This window comes from Haliotis cracherodii, unplaced genomic scaffold (genome assembly GCF_022045235.1).
Source record: "Haliotis cracherodii isolate W230 unplaced genomic scaffold, xgHalCrac1.p SCAF_9, whole genome shotgun sequence".
Taxonomy (NCBI): domain Eukaryota; kingdom Metazoa; phylum Mollusca; class Gastropoda; order Lepetellida; family Haliotidae; genus Haliotis; species Haliotis cracherodii.
In genome coordinates, this window is record NW_027266343.1 from 19,625,573 (window position 1) to 19,638,495 (window position 12,923).

At 45.0% G+C, this 12,923-nt stretch overlaps 1 protein-coding gene across 1 annotated transcript in view; it reads right to left on the reverse strand.

Moving 5' to 3' along the window:
• The window catches only part of LOC139452140 (E3 ubiquitin-protein ligase RNF38-like), an 86,714-nt gene that overhangs the window by 24,065 nt on the left and 49,726 nt on the right, over positions 1-12,923 (reverse strand). The gene's annotated exons all lie outside the window — the stretch shown is intronic.

The window sequence follows — 12,923 nt, forward strand, 5'->3', positions numbered from 1 at the left end:
CTTAAATCTCCTGCCAATTAGGGAATATTTTCATTTGCAAGTAATATGGCGAAACAAAATCCTGTAAAGTTCACCTAGAGAAATTCCCCCTAATACTGCCTTATCATGGCTGGGCACACCAAAAACTAGCTTCACATACTGTACCAAACGGAGGAAATCAAACCTAGGTCTAAGGCAACCACTTGATCTCTTGTCTAATCCAGTACAAAAGTTCAGTTACCAGGGTAAAAGTAAGCACAAATAATGAATAAACGGCTATATACTCAAGACAAGAGTCATTAGAATATGACAAATCCCCCAGGCCCCAACAACAGCAAAAGGGACCACTTCAGCCCCTGGTTAATACAATCATGTACCAAGTTTGGATGAAAAATCTTTGAAGGTTTTCAAGTAATGCTCCGGAAATGATATACAGATGGACCAGATGATGACTATATCCCCCTGCGTCATATACCGAGGGGTATAAAACAGTGGAGAAAACAATATTTAATATTTACGACTATGATATCACAAAAGGGTCAAATCCAACTTCAAAAGTAAATCTTATCAACATATGCTGCTATGCATCCACATCACTGCAACACACCAACTTCCATTGTCAAAAGCAGAAACACTACCTCAGTGTTTGGTATTCATGACCGACATTCCTCTTTCCTGAGATGAAGATTTAAGCTTCATATCGAATCCTGCATCCAAGGTTTACATAATCTCCCTATCAATGGTTATTGTCATTTGAAAGCATAACAATACCATGTACATGATACCAACAATTCAAGATGATATCCAAAGTAAAGCCACTCTGCCCGGCACTGCCCACACCTGATAGTCCCTCGATAACCTGATAACCTGCTTGAAAGTTAGGATAACATTCCACCTCCAACACATAATATTTTGCAATCAAGCTTCATTGTCTTCGGAAAGCTGACGGAATGCCCACCTATTGTTCCCAAATCCTGTTGGAGCGTTTGAGCTTGTGTTTTGTAATGCTCTTGTTGAAATCCCACTTCGAAACCGAATCGAAAACAGATTGTTTGTTTCTCAAGTGATCACATATCAAAATAGCATGCCTACAGACTGGGACAAACTCTACATGCAGATAAGCACGACCTCCCCCCCCCAAAGTGTTCCTAACACGCCTGCCACAAGGAGGCAGAGAGGTCACAGGTTGTAGGTTACATAATCAGGTGCCATCAACACATGTTACACCAGGAAATGGTCAATTTCAAACTGTGAGCCTGGTCCATGTCAAACTGGTGCTGGTCAGCTTCAGCTGCATGGTCACCACATAAATGACGGATGGCCATTATTGCTGAAATAGATTACACAGACTCAGCCGAGTCTTTCATCTATCGACCTTACAGAGGATGTCAATTTCAGACCGTAACCAATCAGGCCACTTTTGTAATTAACATGTTCTCTTCATGGAAAAGATCATTAGAATTATCAGTATACTGGTCTTTTCAGATCCATTTTGCAAAACAGATTGTGTAACTTGAATATCTACAAGCTATTTTCAATGCATCAAAGCGAGGAAAAGCTACCACTTTGCCCATCAAGGCTAATTTGAAGTGGGTCGCCTGCTCCTTCTCCAGCTTAAATAAATGTTATCTTCAAAGTGACTCAATTTCTACTTAAATACACAAGCCAAATAAGTAGAAGAAAAAAATGAAAATTACCATAATCACTTGTTTAAATGCTCAGGGGTTAAATAGGTTTTCCTGATAAAATAGTAGGTGTGGAATTTGATTAATGTTCCCAAGCTAGAAGTATACACTGAGGGAGAGTGGGAGTTTCCACACACACCAGCTCTAGTTCAATACTACAGTTCTACACTGACAACTTTAACAGCACACTTTCTAAACCTTCAGTTCCCATTTGATAGCAAGCAGCATTAATCATATTTCTCTAGGAGCTAACTTCTCCATGGTATAGTTCTACAACCTGGCTTTTTGAGATATCTTTGAGTGGCATATGTTAAAGACAGACTAGATGTCTAAACACCTTATGTATGAATGTCTTCTTAAATATGAAAAGGACCTAAGGATTAGGATATTAATGTGAACATATAATTAAGAATACAAAGCTAACACGTCAGTAGGCACGGAAGTGTGTCTTTGGTAGACAAAGAAATACTTTTGCATATTAATTTGTTCATAGCTATCAATCATGTAGAGAGACAAACATCTCAACTTCATTCCGCATGTGACACAGCTGACATGGAAACATTCGCCACGCCTAAATATTGCATGAGAAAACATCATTATTATGACATAACCCAGTAACGTTGATGGTAATATTTGACAGAACACTTAATAGAGACCAATTTAAATATATATATCTAAATGCTGGATTCCATTCACAATGTTATAAGAAGTCACTCTGTCTAGAGCATGTCGACTAGTTCTGGCCAAATTCCTTTACTTTGTAACAATAATAGAATGATATGCAAGCTTAGTGCTGCAGGCATGTCATGTTGACCCCGGCATGTGCTATCATGGCCCATAGATGAAGTTTGGACTCATCACAATACCAGCAAACACTCAAACACTCAATATCTCTCAGTGATTGATAGAGAACAGATATAGGTATAGATACAGATAGAGAGAGAGAATATGGCAGGCATGGGAAGAGAGGGAGAGAGAATACAGCAGGGACAGGAAGAGAGGGAGAGAATACGACAGGCAGGGGAAGAGAGGGAGAGAGAGACTACGACAGGCATGGGAAGAGAGGGAGAGAGAGAATACGACAGGCAGGGGAAGAGAGGGAGAGAGAGAATACGACAGGCAGGGGAAGAGAGGGAGAGAGAGAATACGACAGGCATGAGGAGAGGGAGAGAGAGAATACAACAGGCAGGGGAAGAGATGGAGAGAGAGAATATGGCAAGGATGGGAAGTGAGGGAGAGAGAGAATACGACAGGCATGAGAAGAGAGGGAGAGAGCGAATACGACAGGCAGGGGAAGAGAGGGAGAGAGGGAATATGACAGGCATGAGAAGAGAGGGAGAGAGAGAATACGACAGGCAGGGGAAGAGAAGGAGAGAGAGAATATGACAGGCATGGGAAGAGAGGGAGAGAGAGAATACGACAGGCATGAGAAGAGAGGGAGAGAGCGAATACGACAGGCAGGGGAAGAGAGGGAGAGAGGGAATATGACAGGCATGAGAAGAGAGGGAGAGAGAGAATACGACAGGCAGGGGAAGAGAAGGAGAGAGAGAATATGACAGGCATGGGAAGAGAGGGAGAGAGAGAATACGACAGGCAGGGGAAGAGCGGGAGAGAGAATACGACAGGCATGGGAAGAGAGGGAGAGAGAGAATACGACAGGCAGGGGAAGAGCGGGAGAGAGAATACGACAGGCATGGGAAGAGAGGGAGAGAGAATATGACAGGCATCGGTAGAGAGGGAGAGAGAGAATACGACAGGCATGGGAAGAGAGGGAGAGAGAGAATACAGCAGGCAGGGGAAGAGAGGGAGAGAGAGAATACGACAGGCATGGGAAGAGAAGGAGAGAGAGAATATGACAGGCAGGGGAAGAGAGGGAGAGAGAGAATATGACAGGCAGGGGAAGAGCGGGAGAGAGAGAATATGACAGGCAGGGGAAGAGAGGGAGAGAGAGAATATGACAGGCAGGGGAAGAGAGGGAGAGAGAGAATATGACAGGCAGGGGAAGAGAAGGAGAGAGAGAATATGACAGGCATGGGAAGAGAGGGAGAGAGGGAATATGACAGGCAGGGGAAGAGAGGGAGAGAGAGAATATGACAGGCAGGGGAAGAGAAGGAGAGAGAGAATATGACAGGCATGGGAAGAGAGGGAGAGAGAGAATACGACAGGCAGGGGAAGAGCGGGAGAGAGAATACGACAGGCATGGGAAGAGAGGGAGAGAGAATATGACAGGCATCGGTAGAGAGGGAGAGAGAGAATACGACAGGCATGGGAAGAGAGGGAGAGAGAGAATACAGCAGGCAGGGGAAGAGAGGGAGAGAGAGAATACGACGCATGGGAAGAGAGGGAGAGAGAATACGACAGGCAGGGGAAGAGAAGGAGAGAGAGAATATGACAGGCATGGGAAGAGAGGGAGAGAGAGAATACAGCAGGCAGGGGAAGAGAGGGAGAGAGAGAATACGACAGGCAGGGGAAGAGAGGGAGAGAGAATATGACAGGCATCGGTAGAGAGGGAGAGAGGGAATACGACAGGCATGGGAAGAGAGGGAGAGAGAGAATACGACAGGCATGGGAAGAGAGGGAGAGAGAGAATACAGCAGGCAGGGGAAGAGAGGGAGAGAGAGAATACGACGCATGGGAAGAGAGGGAGAGAGAATACGACAGGCAGGGGAAGAGAAGGAGAGAGAGAATATGACAGGCATGGGAAGAGAGGGAGAGAGAGAATACAGCAGGCAGGGGAAGAGAGGGAGAGAGAGAATACGACAGGCATGGGAAGAGAGGGAGAGAGAGAATACAGCAGGCAGGGGAAGAGAGGGAGAGAGAGAATACGACAGGCATGGGAAGAGAGGGAGAGAGAGAATACAGCAGGCAGGGGAAGAGAGGGAGAGAGAGAATACGACGCATGGGAAGAGAGGGAGAGAGAATACGACAGGCAGGGGAAGAGAAGGAGAGAGAGAATATGACAGGCATGGGAAGAGAGGGAGAGAGAGAATACGACAGGCATGAGAAGAGAGGGAGAGAGAGAATACACCAGGCAGGGGAAGAGAGGGAGAGAGAGAATACGATAGACATGGGAAGTGAGGGAGAGAGGGAATACGATAGACATGGGAAGTGAGGGAGAGAGAGAATACGACAGGCAGGGGAAGAGAGGGAGAGAGAATACGGCAGGCAGGGGAAGAGAGGGAGAGAGGGAATACGACAGGCAGGGGAAGAGAGGGAGAGAGAGAATACGATAGACATGGGAAGTGAGGGAGAGAGGGAATACGATAGACATGGGAAGTGAGGGAGAGAGAGAATACGATAGACATGGGAAGTGAGGGAGAGAGGGAATACGATAGACATGGGAAGTGAGGGAGAGAGAGAATACGACAGGCAGGGGAAGAGAGGGAGAGAGAATACAGCAGGCATGAGAAGAGAGGGAGAGAGAGAATACGATAGACATGGGAAGAGAGGGAGAGAGAGAATACGATAGACATGGGAAGTGAGGGAGAGAGAGAATACGACAGGCAGGGGAAGAGAGGGAGAGAGAATACAGCAGGCATGAGAAGAGAGGGAGAGAGAGAATACGATAGACATGGGAAGTGAGGGAGAGAGAGAATACGACAGGCAGGGGAAGAGAGGGAGAGAGAATACAGCAGGCATGAGAAGAGAGGGAGAGAGAGAATACGATAGACATGGGAAGTGAGGGAGAGAGAGAATACGACAGGCAGGGGAAGAGAGGGAGAGAGGGAATACGATAGACATGGGAAGTGAGGGAGAGAGGGAATACGATAGACATGGGAAGTGAGGGAGAGAGAGAATACGACAGGCAGGGGAAGAGAGGGAGAGAGAATACAGCAGGCATGAGAAGAGAGGGAGAGAGAGAATACGATAGACATGGGAAGTGAGGGAGAGAGAGAATACGATAGACATGGGAAGTGAGGGAGAGAGAGAATACGATAGACATGGGAAGTGAGGGAGAGAGGGAATACGATAGACATGGGAAGTGAGGGAGAGAGGGAATACGATAGACATGGGAAGAGAGGGAGAGAGAGAATACGATAGACATGGGAAGTGAGGGAGAGAGGGAATACGATAGACATGGGAAGTGAGGGAGAGAGAGAATACGATAGACATGGGAAGTGAGGGAGAGAGAATACGGCAGGCAGGGGAAGAGAGGGAGAGAGGGAATACGACAGGCAGGGGAAGAGAGGGAGAGAGGGAATACGACAGGCAGGGGAAGAGAGGGAGAGAGATAATACGATAGACATGGGAAGTGAGGGAGAGAGAGAATACGACAGGCAGGGGAAGAGAGGGAGAGAGAATACAGCAGGCATGAGAAGTGAGGGAGAGAGAGAATACGATAGACATGGGAAGTGAGGGAGAGAGGGAATACGATAGACATGGGAAGTGAGGGAGAGAGAGAATACGACAGGCAGGGGAAGAGAGGGAGAGAGAATACAGCAGGCATGAGAAGAGAGGGAGAGAGAGAATACGATAGACATGGGAAGTGAGGGAGAGAGAGAATACGATAGACATGGGAAGTGAGGGAGAGAGAGAATATGATAGACATGGGAAGAGAGGGAGAGAGAATACGGCAGGCAGGGGAAGAGAGGGAGAGAGGGAATACGACAGGCAGGGGAAGAGAGGGAGAGAGGGAATACGACAGGCAGGGGAAGAGAGGGAGAGAGAGAATACGATAGACATGGGAAGTGAGGGAGAGAATACGACAGGCAGGGGAAGAGAGGGAGAGAGAGAGAGATTACGGCAGGGATAAGAAGAGAGAGAGAGAGAGATTACGACAAGGATGGGAAGAGAGGAGAAATAAGGAAAGGATGGTGAAGTCAGGCAGCCAGACAACCTTGACAACCAATTGGTATAAGGGTAGATATTGAGGAGGAGGATGGCTTTTGAAGTCAGTAAACCCCTCAGGACACCTTGGGAAATGTGGGGCATTTGTCTAGCACTAATGGACAGCTGCCAATTTCTTCATGTCACCATGTACTCTGCACTCCATGCACAACACCTTGTCCATCTCACAGGACCAGTGACCCGGCAGAAGCCAAGACGGACATACAGACAGGCCATGTGTGCAGGCAAAATGTTCGTACAAGTGTGCACAAATGCATGTAAGCGGGCACAGATCTGACACTTCTTACTGTGCACACATCCCCTGCTGTCTAGACGGACAACATCACTCATGCAGAAACTGAATTTCACTTGAATTTGATGACCATAAAGAAATATCCACAGTTGTACAGCAGGCATTTGACAAGCCCCTTTCTTCACATATCAATCAAACCATGTAGAAATCTGTGAAGTACAGCACATGTTGACGGGCAACAGCTGATGTAGACGTACAAGTACTGTGAGACACCCTGACATAGACATACTGACTGACTCTAAAGCTCTCCCCACCACACCATCTGTCTCCACTAAACCCTTGGACAGACTACAGTAGAATTCCTAATACAGACAAACAGTGCTTGGGTGCATAGGAACTGATCATCTACATATGAGTGGGAGCACAATTTGATATCAACGGAAGGCATAATGTTGGTGGACTATATTTCAGTGCATATGCTCACATGATCTATCTCGTGTCTGCATTGCCTGCATTGCCAGCACACACTGACTCAAACACCTGACAGCAGTGTATTCCGCTATCTGAACCCCAGTATCCAGTATAACTGGAGGTTGTATATTGGACTGGAGTCTTCCTGGGTTTGGCAAGGGAGAAGCATGGTATAGGCATGTGGGCCTTGTGTAGGCAATCCAGACAAGGCCCAATTAAAGCTAATCATTGGAAATCACCTCAAGCCATGCTGGCTGCATGCCAGGACTACACAATCAAGCTGGACGCCATGCAGGGCAGCCGTACTTGTGCCAGGAAGAGAGGGAAGAAAAGAAGGATGAATAAATTGGATGAGAAGGGTGGGACTGATTGGGGGCAGGGGAGATCAGAAGGAAAATGGGGTGTGGTTGAAAAATAAGAAGGGTGGGGTTATTGGGGAAGCAGGGTGCAAAGTTTTGGCTGGTAGTGGTTGTTACAAAAAAAGGAAACATGAAGAAATTGATGGAAGCCAGATAGAACGATGAAGGCATTTGAGATGTAGGCTGGAATGGTGGTTGACATGGTAGAATCTGTGAATGATTGTGTTGTGAAAGGGAGAATAAAAAAGAAAAAAGTTGCCATGACAGGGATCAGTTTTTGGAACGAAAGACAAAATGGATGAAAGAAGGTTGGATTGAATGAAAGGTCATTCAGGGTGAAAAGGGTGGACCGTGAATGCATGACACACAATACAGACTGTGGGAAGGAGTGGTAATTACATACCACTGCAGAGGGCTCTATCTGGACACAGGCAAAGATAAATGGTAACAGGAAACTCAGGCCTGAATAGTGATAGACAGAATGGGACAGGGAAGAATAAACTGAACAATGAGGAACATAAAGAACACATAAAGACCACTCTTTTGTCACACACAAGATTGTGTTCAGAACATAAAATACAAAGAACAGATCCTTACAACAAGGATAGATAGAAACAAACAATAAAATGGAGGAATATGGGATGGTTCATGAGATAAAGATTCTAGAAGAACAGTTTAAGTTGATCAAATTGTAAACTAACTTGAGCAAATGTCTACCAAGTTGGTGAGTGGATAGAGAGAAGGGCATAGAAGTGGAGGAGGTACATACATTGGCTATAGCAATGGAGATAAAGATGTGAGGGATACTAACATGGAAATACACATGGAGGCAAACAGCCACTGACTGTGGGGCAGGTAGGTGGAGGGAGAACGGGAAGGGGTTGGCACAAGGGATGGATGAATGAAACTGTCTGTAAAGATAATGCCTGTTTGGATCAATACTCCAACTTCATAGCCACATAAATGCATGCAGGCTTCGAAAATGGTCGGCACAGAAACTCTGAGGAAAGAAATAACGAAATGAATGACATTTTTGTCCTGGTATGGAAGCTGATATCACATGTGTGGTCAAAGCTAAATTCACATATATAGTGAGACCAAACATTTCAAATACCTCTCTCGTATCTTATCTCGGAATTTGATAAGTAAACAAAGCTGAAATGATAACACATGGTCTAGTAACTCACGCTGACAAACTTGAGAGTGCATACCAAAGTTCCCCCACTGATGTAGTTGATGGGCCATGCTGGTTGGGGTGTGACTGTCCAACATGCTGTATAGTGAGGAGGTGGCCATGCCGGTATGGCTGTCCAGTTAGCTGTGTAGTGAGGCGGTTGTTTCAAGATGAAGTGACTACAACCACAGGCTGGTAATATCTACCACAAGCACATCCTACATCTCTGCATGTCCACCATCATGATCTACACAGCACTACTCTGATACACATCCTTCCTCAACATCTAAGCATGCTTCAAGTGTTCCTGTATATCAAGGCTAGTCGCGGATTACTGTATCCAATACAGGGTTCAAAGAAACCAAGCAAAGGGGGAAACTATGCACAAAGTTGACAAAATGAAGCAAAAATCACACTCACAAAGGCACAATCCGCAGTCGTACCTTACTCCCTCCATTCAACCCAAGAGTAAAGCCCTACTGTGACTTGAGAGAGGCAGCAAGGCTGGAGTGGAGTGGCTTGGAGTACTGTTTGGCTGAGCCAGCTAGGCTATATGGACTCCACTATGGCTGGGCGAGCAGGCAAGTCTGCTTGCCTAGCTGTGATAAGGTGATTACCGGGTGTGTCTGTCACTGGCTGATGGCCATTCAGGCTTGGGGAGACTGTAGCGCAGTCAGTTTGCCTGACACACACACTCCAGCTCACTCACACACTAAGGGTTTCCCTAGCTATGTTATCACTGCTGCCTGACCTAGTTGGGATGACCATGGGTTGACCCAGCTATACAGGGCCATGATAGACGACCTGGTCTCCCCTCCCATTGATGACAACTAGGCGGGGGTTTCCTCTCCCTGGAGACTGGGGAAGTCAGGCAAATGTTGCTTGCCTTGTCAGTTGCGAGGAGTTGCCTGCCGGTGTGATCAGTTTTTTTTGTTCATGATGAACGGGGAGGGGGCTGAAGTAGTTCGTGTGACAAAAGTCTTGTCTGGGTTTTGGGCTGGGAGTTTTTTATTCCATGGTGTGTTTTTGTATGAGGCATGGCTACAGCTCCTGGTTGTAATGGGGGTAGATAAGAACTGGGAATAGGGATAATCTTCAGACAGGAAACTAGAACAAAGGCAGATCTCCTGGGAAATTTTGCTAAAATGATAATGCCAAGAGACAGCAACTTGCTAAAATATTAGGAGCAAAGCCCACTGGAAGTGGGGGGAGGATGGAACCATGGCCGAGGAATCACTTCATTTAGTGGAGGCAGAGAAGCAAATACTCTGTGAAGACCTGCGACCATCATCTCAACCACATTGATTCGCAGTCCCTGATTGAGAGCCTGGTGGGGAAACTTTAGTCCAAATGTCATTAACTTCCTAAATTCGGTGTGAATTTCCCACCGTCTGGGCTGGCTCCACAAGCGAAGGTCAAAGCAAGAAGGTGGGGAACACACCTTGCCACATCAGACCCTTCTGTGTCCCCATATTAACAAACAGCAGAGGAAAGCATCTTGTCCTGAATGGGAGAACAGGGAATACACAACCATGTCAGACCTCCCCAAACCCAGTGTTTCCCTGCAAGTCCCCCACCCCTCTTCCCCCCCCACTTCCTCCTTCTAGATTGCCCCCACCCCATCTTATCGCCTTCCTCTTCTCCCAGCCACTAATCTACTTTCATGTTGAAACCATAGGGAATAGCTGGCTGGCACCATTGCAGGAGTTGTACTCTTGCTCTTCTACATGATAGTCTGGAGCATTTCTCAGCCAATTTCCACCAGCACTAAAGATACATTCATTACTTTGGAGTCAGACAACCTTAAAGGAACATTTTTGATCTCATGTGTGGTGTTTTTGGTTTTTGCATGTAAAATATTAGTTCCTGGGGAACAAGGCTTCTGAATTACCCAGCCCAGTAGCTTCACAGACTTTGTGACCAGGGAATGGTTTTAGCAAATTCTTTGGTCTTCTGGAACCGCTTCAGTAAATATCAGAATCGGCAAGAGTGGATATCTTTTCTGCTGCTACTTCGGGGAGCTAAGAGTCTCAGGAATGAAAGATACGTTTGTAAAAAATAATTTAAATGCATACAATGCAATCCTGAAAATTTGACAAATTTCATTGGTTCTTAATCAGAATGAACCTAATACAATATACAGTTTCTCTGTTTGCAAAACATTTCATATGAATTGCAAGTGTAACAAACTTGTATGATCAAAAGAAGTGGACTGTAATCTGCAACTTTTTGTATCCATTTCCCAGGAATAACCACTGAAGATGGGCCACAGTTTGCTCCAAACATTTCCAGGGAAACAAAAAACAATTTTAAATTACCCTCACTTCATAACTAGTCTAGGCATGAAAACACAACATAACAATTTGTTTCCAAAAATAATTATTCAACAAAATCCTGTGACTAATTAGAAACAGGTAAATATTCACAAGTACATTGTATACACAAACTTTCCACTCGGTTATAATCAGAATAGTGGTATGTGATAATTATCAGTTGCCGTCGTTACCATCAAATGGTTGTCAATGCTATGTTCAACAGTTTGTGGTATACATGCTTATCATAAGCATCCAAGTCCATACAATACTATATCTGAAAAGGGAAGTTTAAAGATTTAACATTATATTCATATGTTACAAATATAATTCAAAGTTTAATGAAACAGACAAAAGTACAGAGTATAAAAACACTGTTACATAAGTCTGACCATCACTATGGACCAATGTCAACTTTAAGTAAAGCAAAAGATCTCTTTCAGCATATTACAACCTAAAAAACAAACTATTTCTGAAATGTAATAGGATTGTCTCCCTTGTTTAACAAATTCACAACTTTTCTGTGCATGCACACCCAGGGTGGTGACATATATATTATCCCCCCAGTCTCATCATGGCGTGATATATGTCATAGTGGACAATGTCAACCAAAACAGGAAATGCATTGTCTTCCCCCCATAAACTTAAGACTGGAGGCAGACTATACATATCTGGACCCCCAGCAGTGCTCCCCCCCATCCCTCGCCCCCAACCAACACCTACTCATTGTCAGGTAAGACAAAGGGCCATAGGTATGCTGTGTTGGGCCTAGACTGCCCCAGACCAGAACAGCCTCCAGCTATCAAACAGCAAGCTGTTGCTTCCTTCTGAAAAACCAGAGGCAAATTGCAATCTATTATGGGCAAATTTGATCTACAAAATTCTAGTCCACTGTCAATGTGTTAGTTCTGGGCAAATTTACTAAGCAAACAATCGGCTCGCAATGCCTGAGGAGTTTTTAGCCGAGCCGAAATATCAAATATTGCAAAAATAAAATGAACTATTATTCCCCTCGTGTGCAAACAGTCCGGGGAATGGGCCGGTTTCTCCTCGCTCAACTAGTCAGGAGGAGGAAATGGCACACTGTCACCATAAAACCAGTGACGGGACACAGCTTATCCGTGTATATATGTCTGCTTGTCCCCGGCTGGCTGTTTTTGTCTGTGTACCAGGCCTGGTGCGACAGGAACCACCAGATTAGAATCCACTGTGTGCTGAAAGTGTGCTGCCTCTGCTGGTGGATTTCAATACTGATATATATCAAACTGGAAGTTGGATGTACATTTCTGAATACTGAAATAACCCACACCACACCAGCTGTTAGATGAAATGTACATTGGGAGATAACCCTTATACATATTAATTATGAATACATCGGATTGGCTTCAGCATTGAGTATGAAGTCAGGGGCTCCTTGTCATAACCCTGATGTTGAAAGTTCAAGCATTAGGGGTTCACAGATTGGAATAAGTTTACAGAAAACCTAAATATCACAGGACACCCCTTCTTCGTATCACCCTGGACTCTCTTGAAGTGTAGATTTCATTGGGTGTTGTCGCTTTTATTTCTTGTACACATTTGGAAATTTTGAAATTCATTTGAAACTTTGCTAAATTCTATTGCCGTTGCTAAGAACAGTTTAAATCTCCATACAATATCAGAGTTCTCAACTACAGATGAAAGTCAAACACTCATAATCCTAATGTTGAAGTGAAAAGATTAAGCTGCCCTAGGATTAATTTCATTGCCAAAAACCACAAGGTCCCAGGACCCCCTTAATCAAACACTGTATTTAAATCTAAAGGACACCCAACATAATACTTATTGTCTGATAGTGTATTATCCTTCCACAGCTGCTGCTGT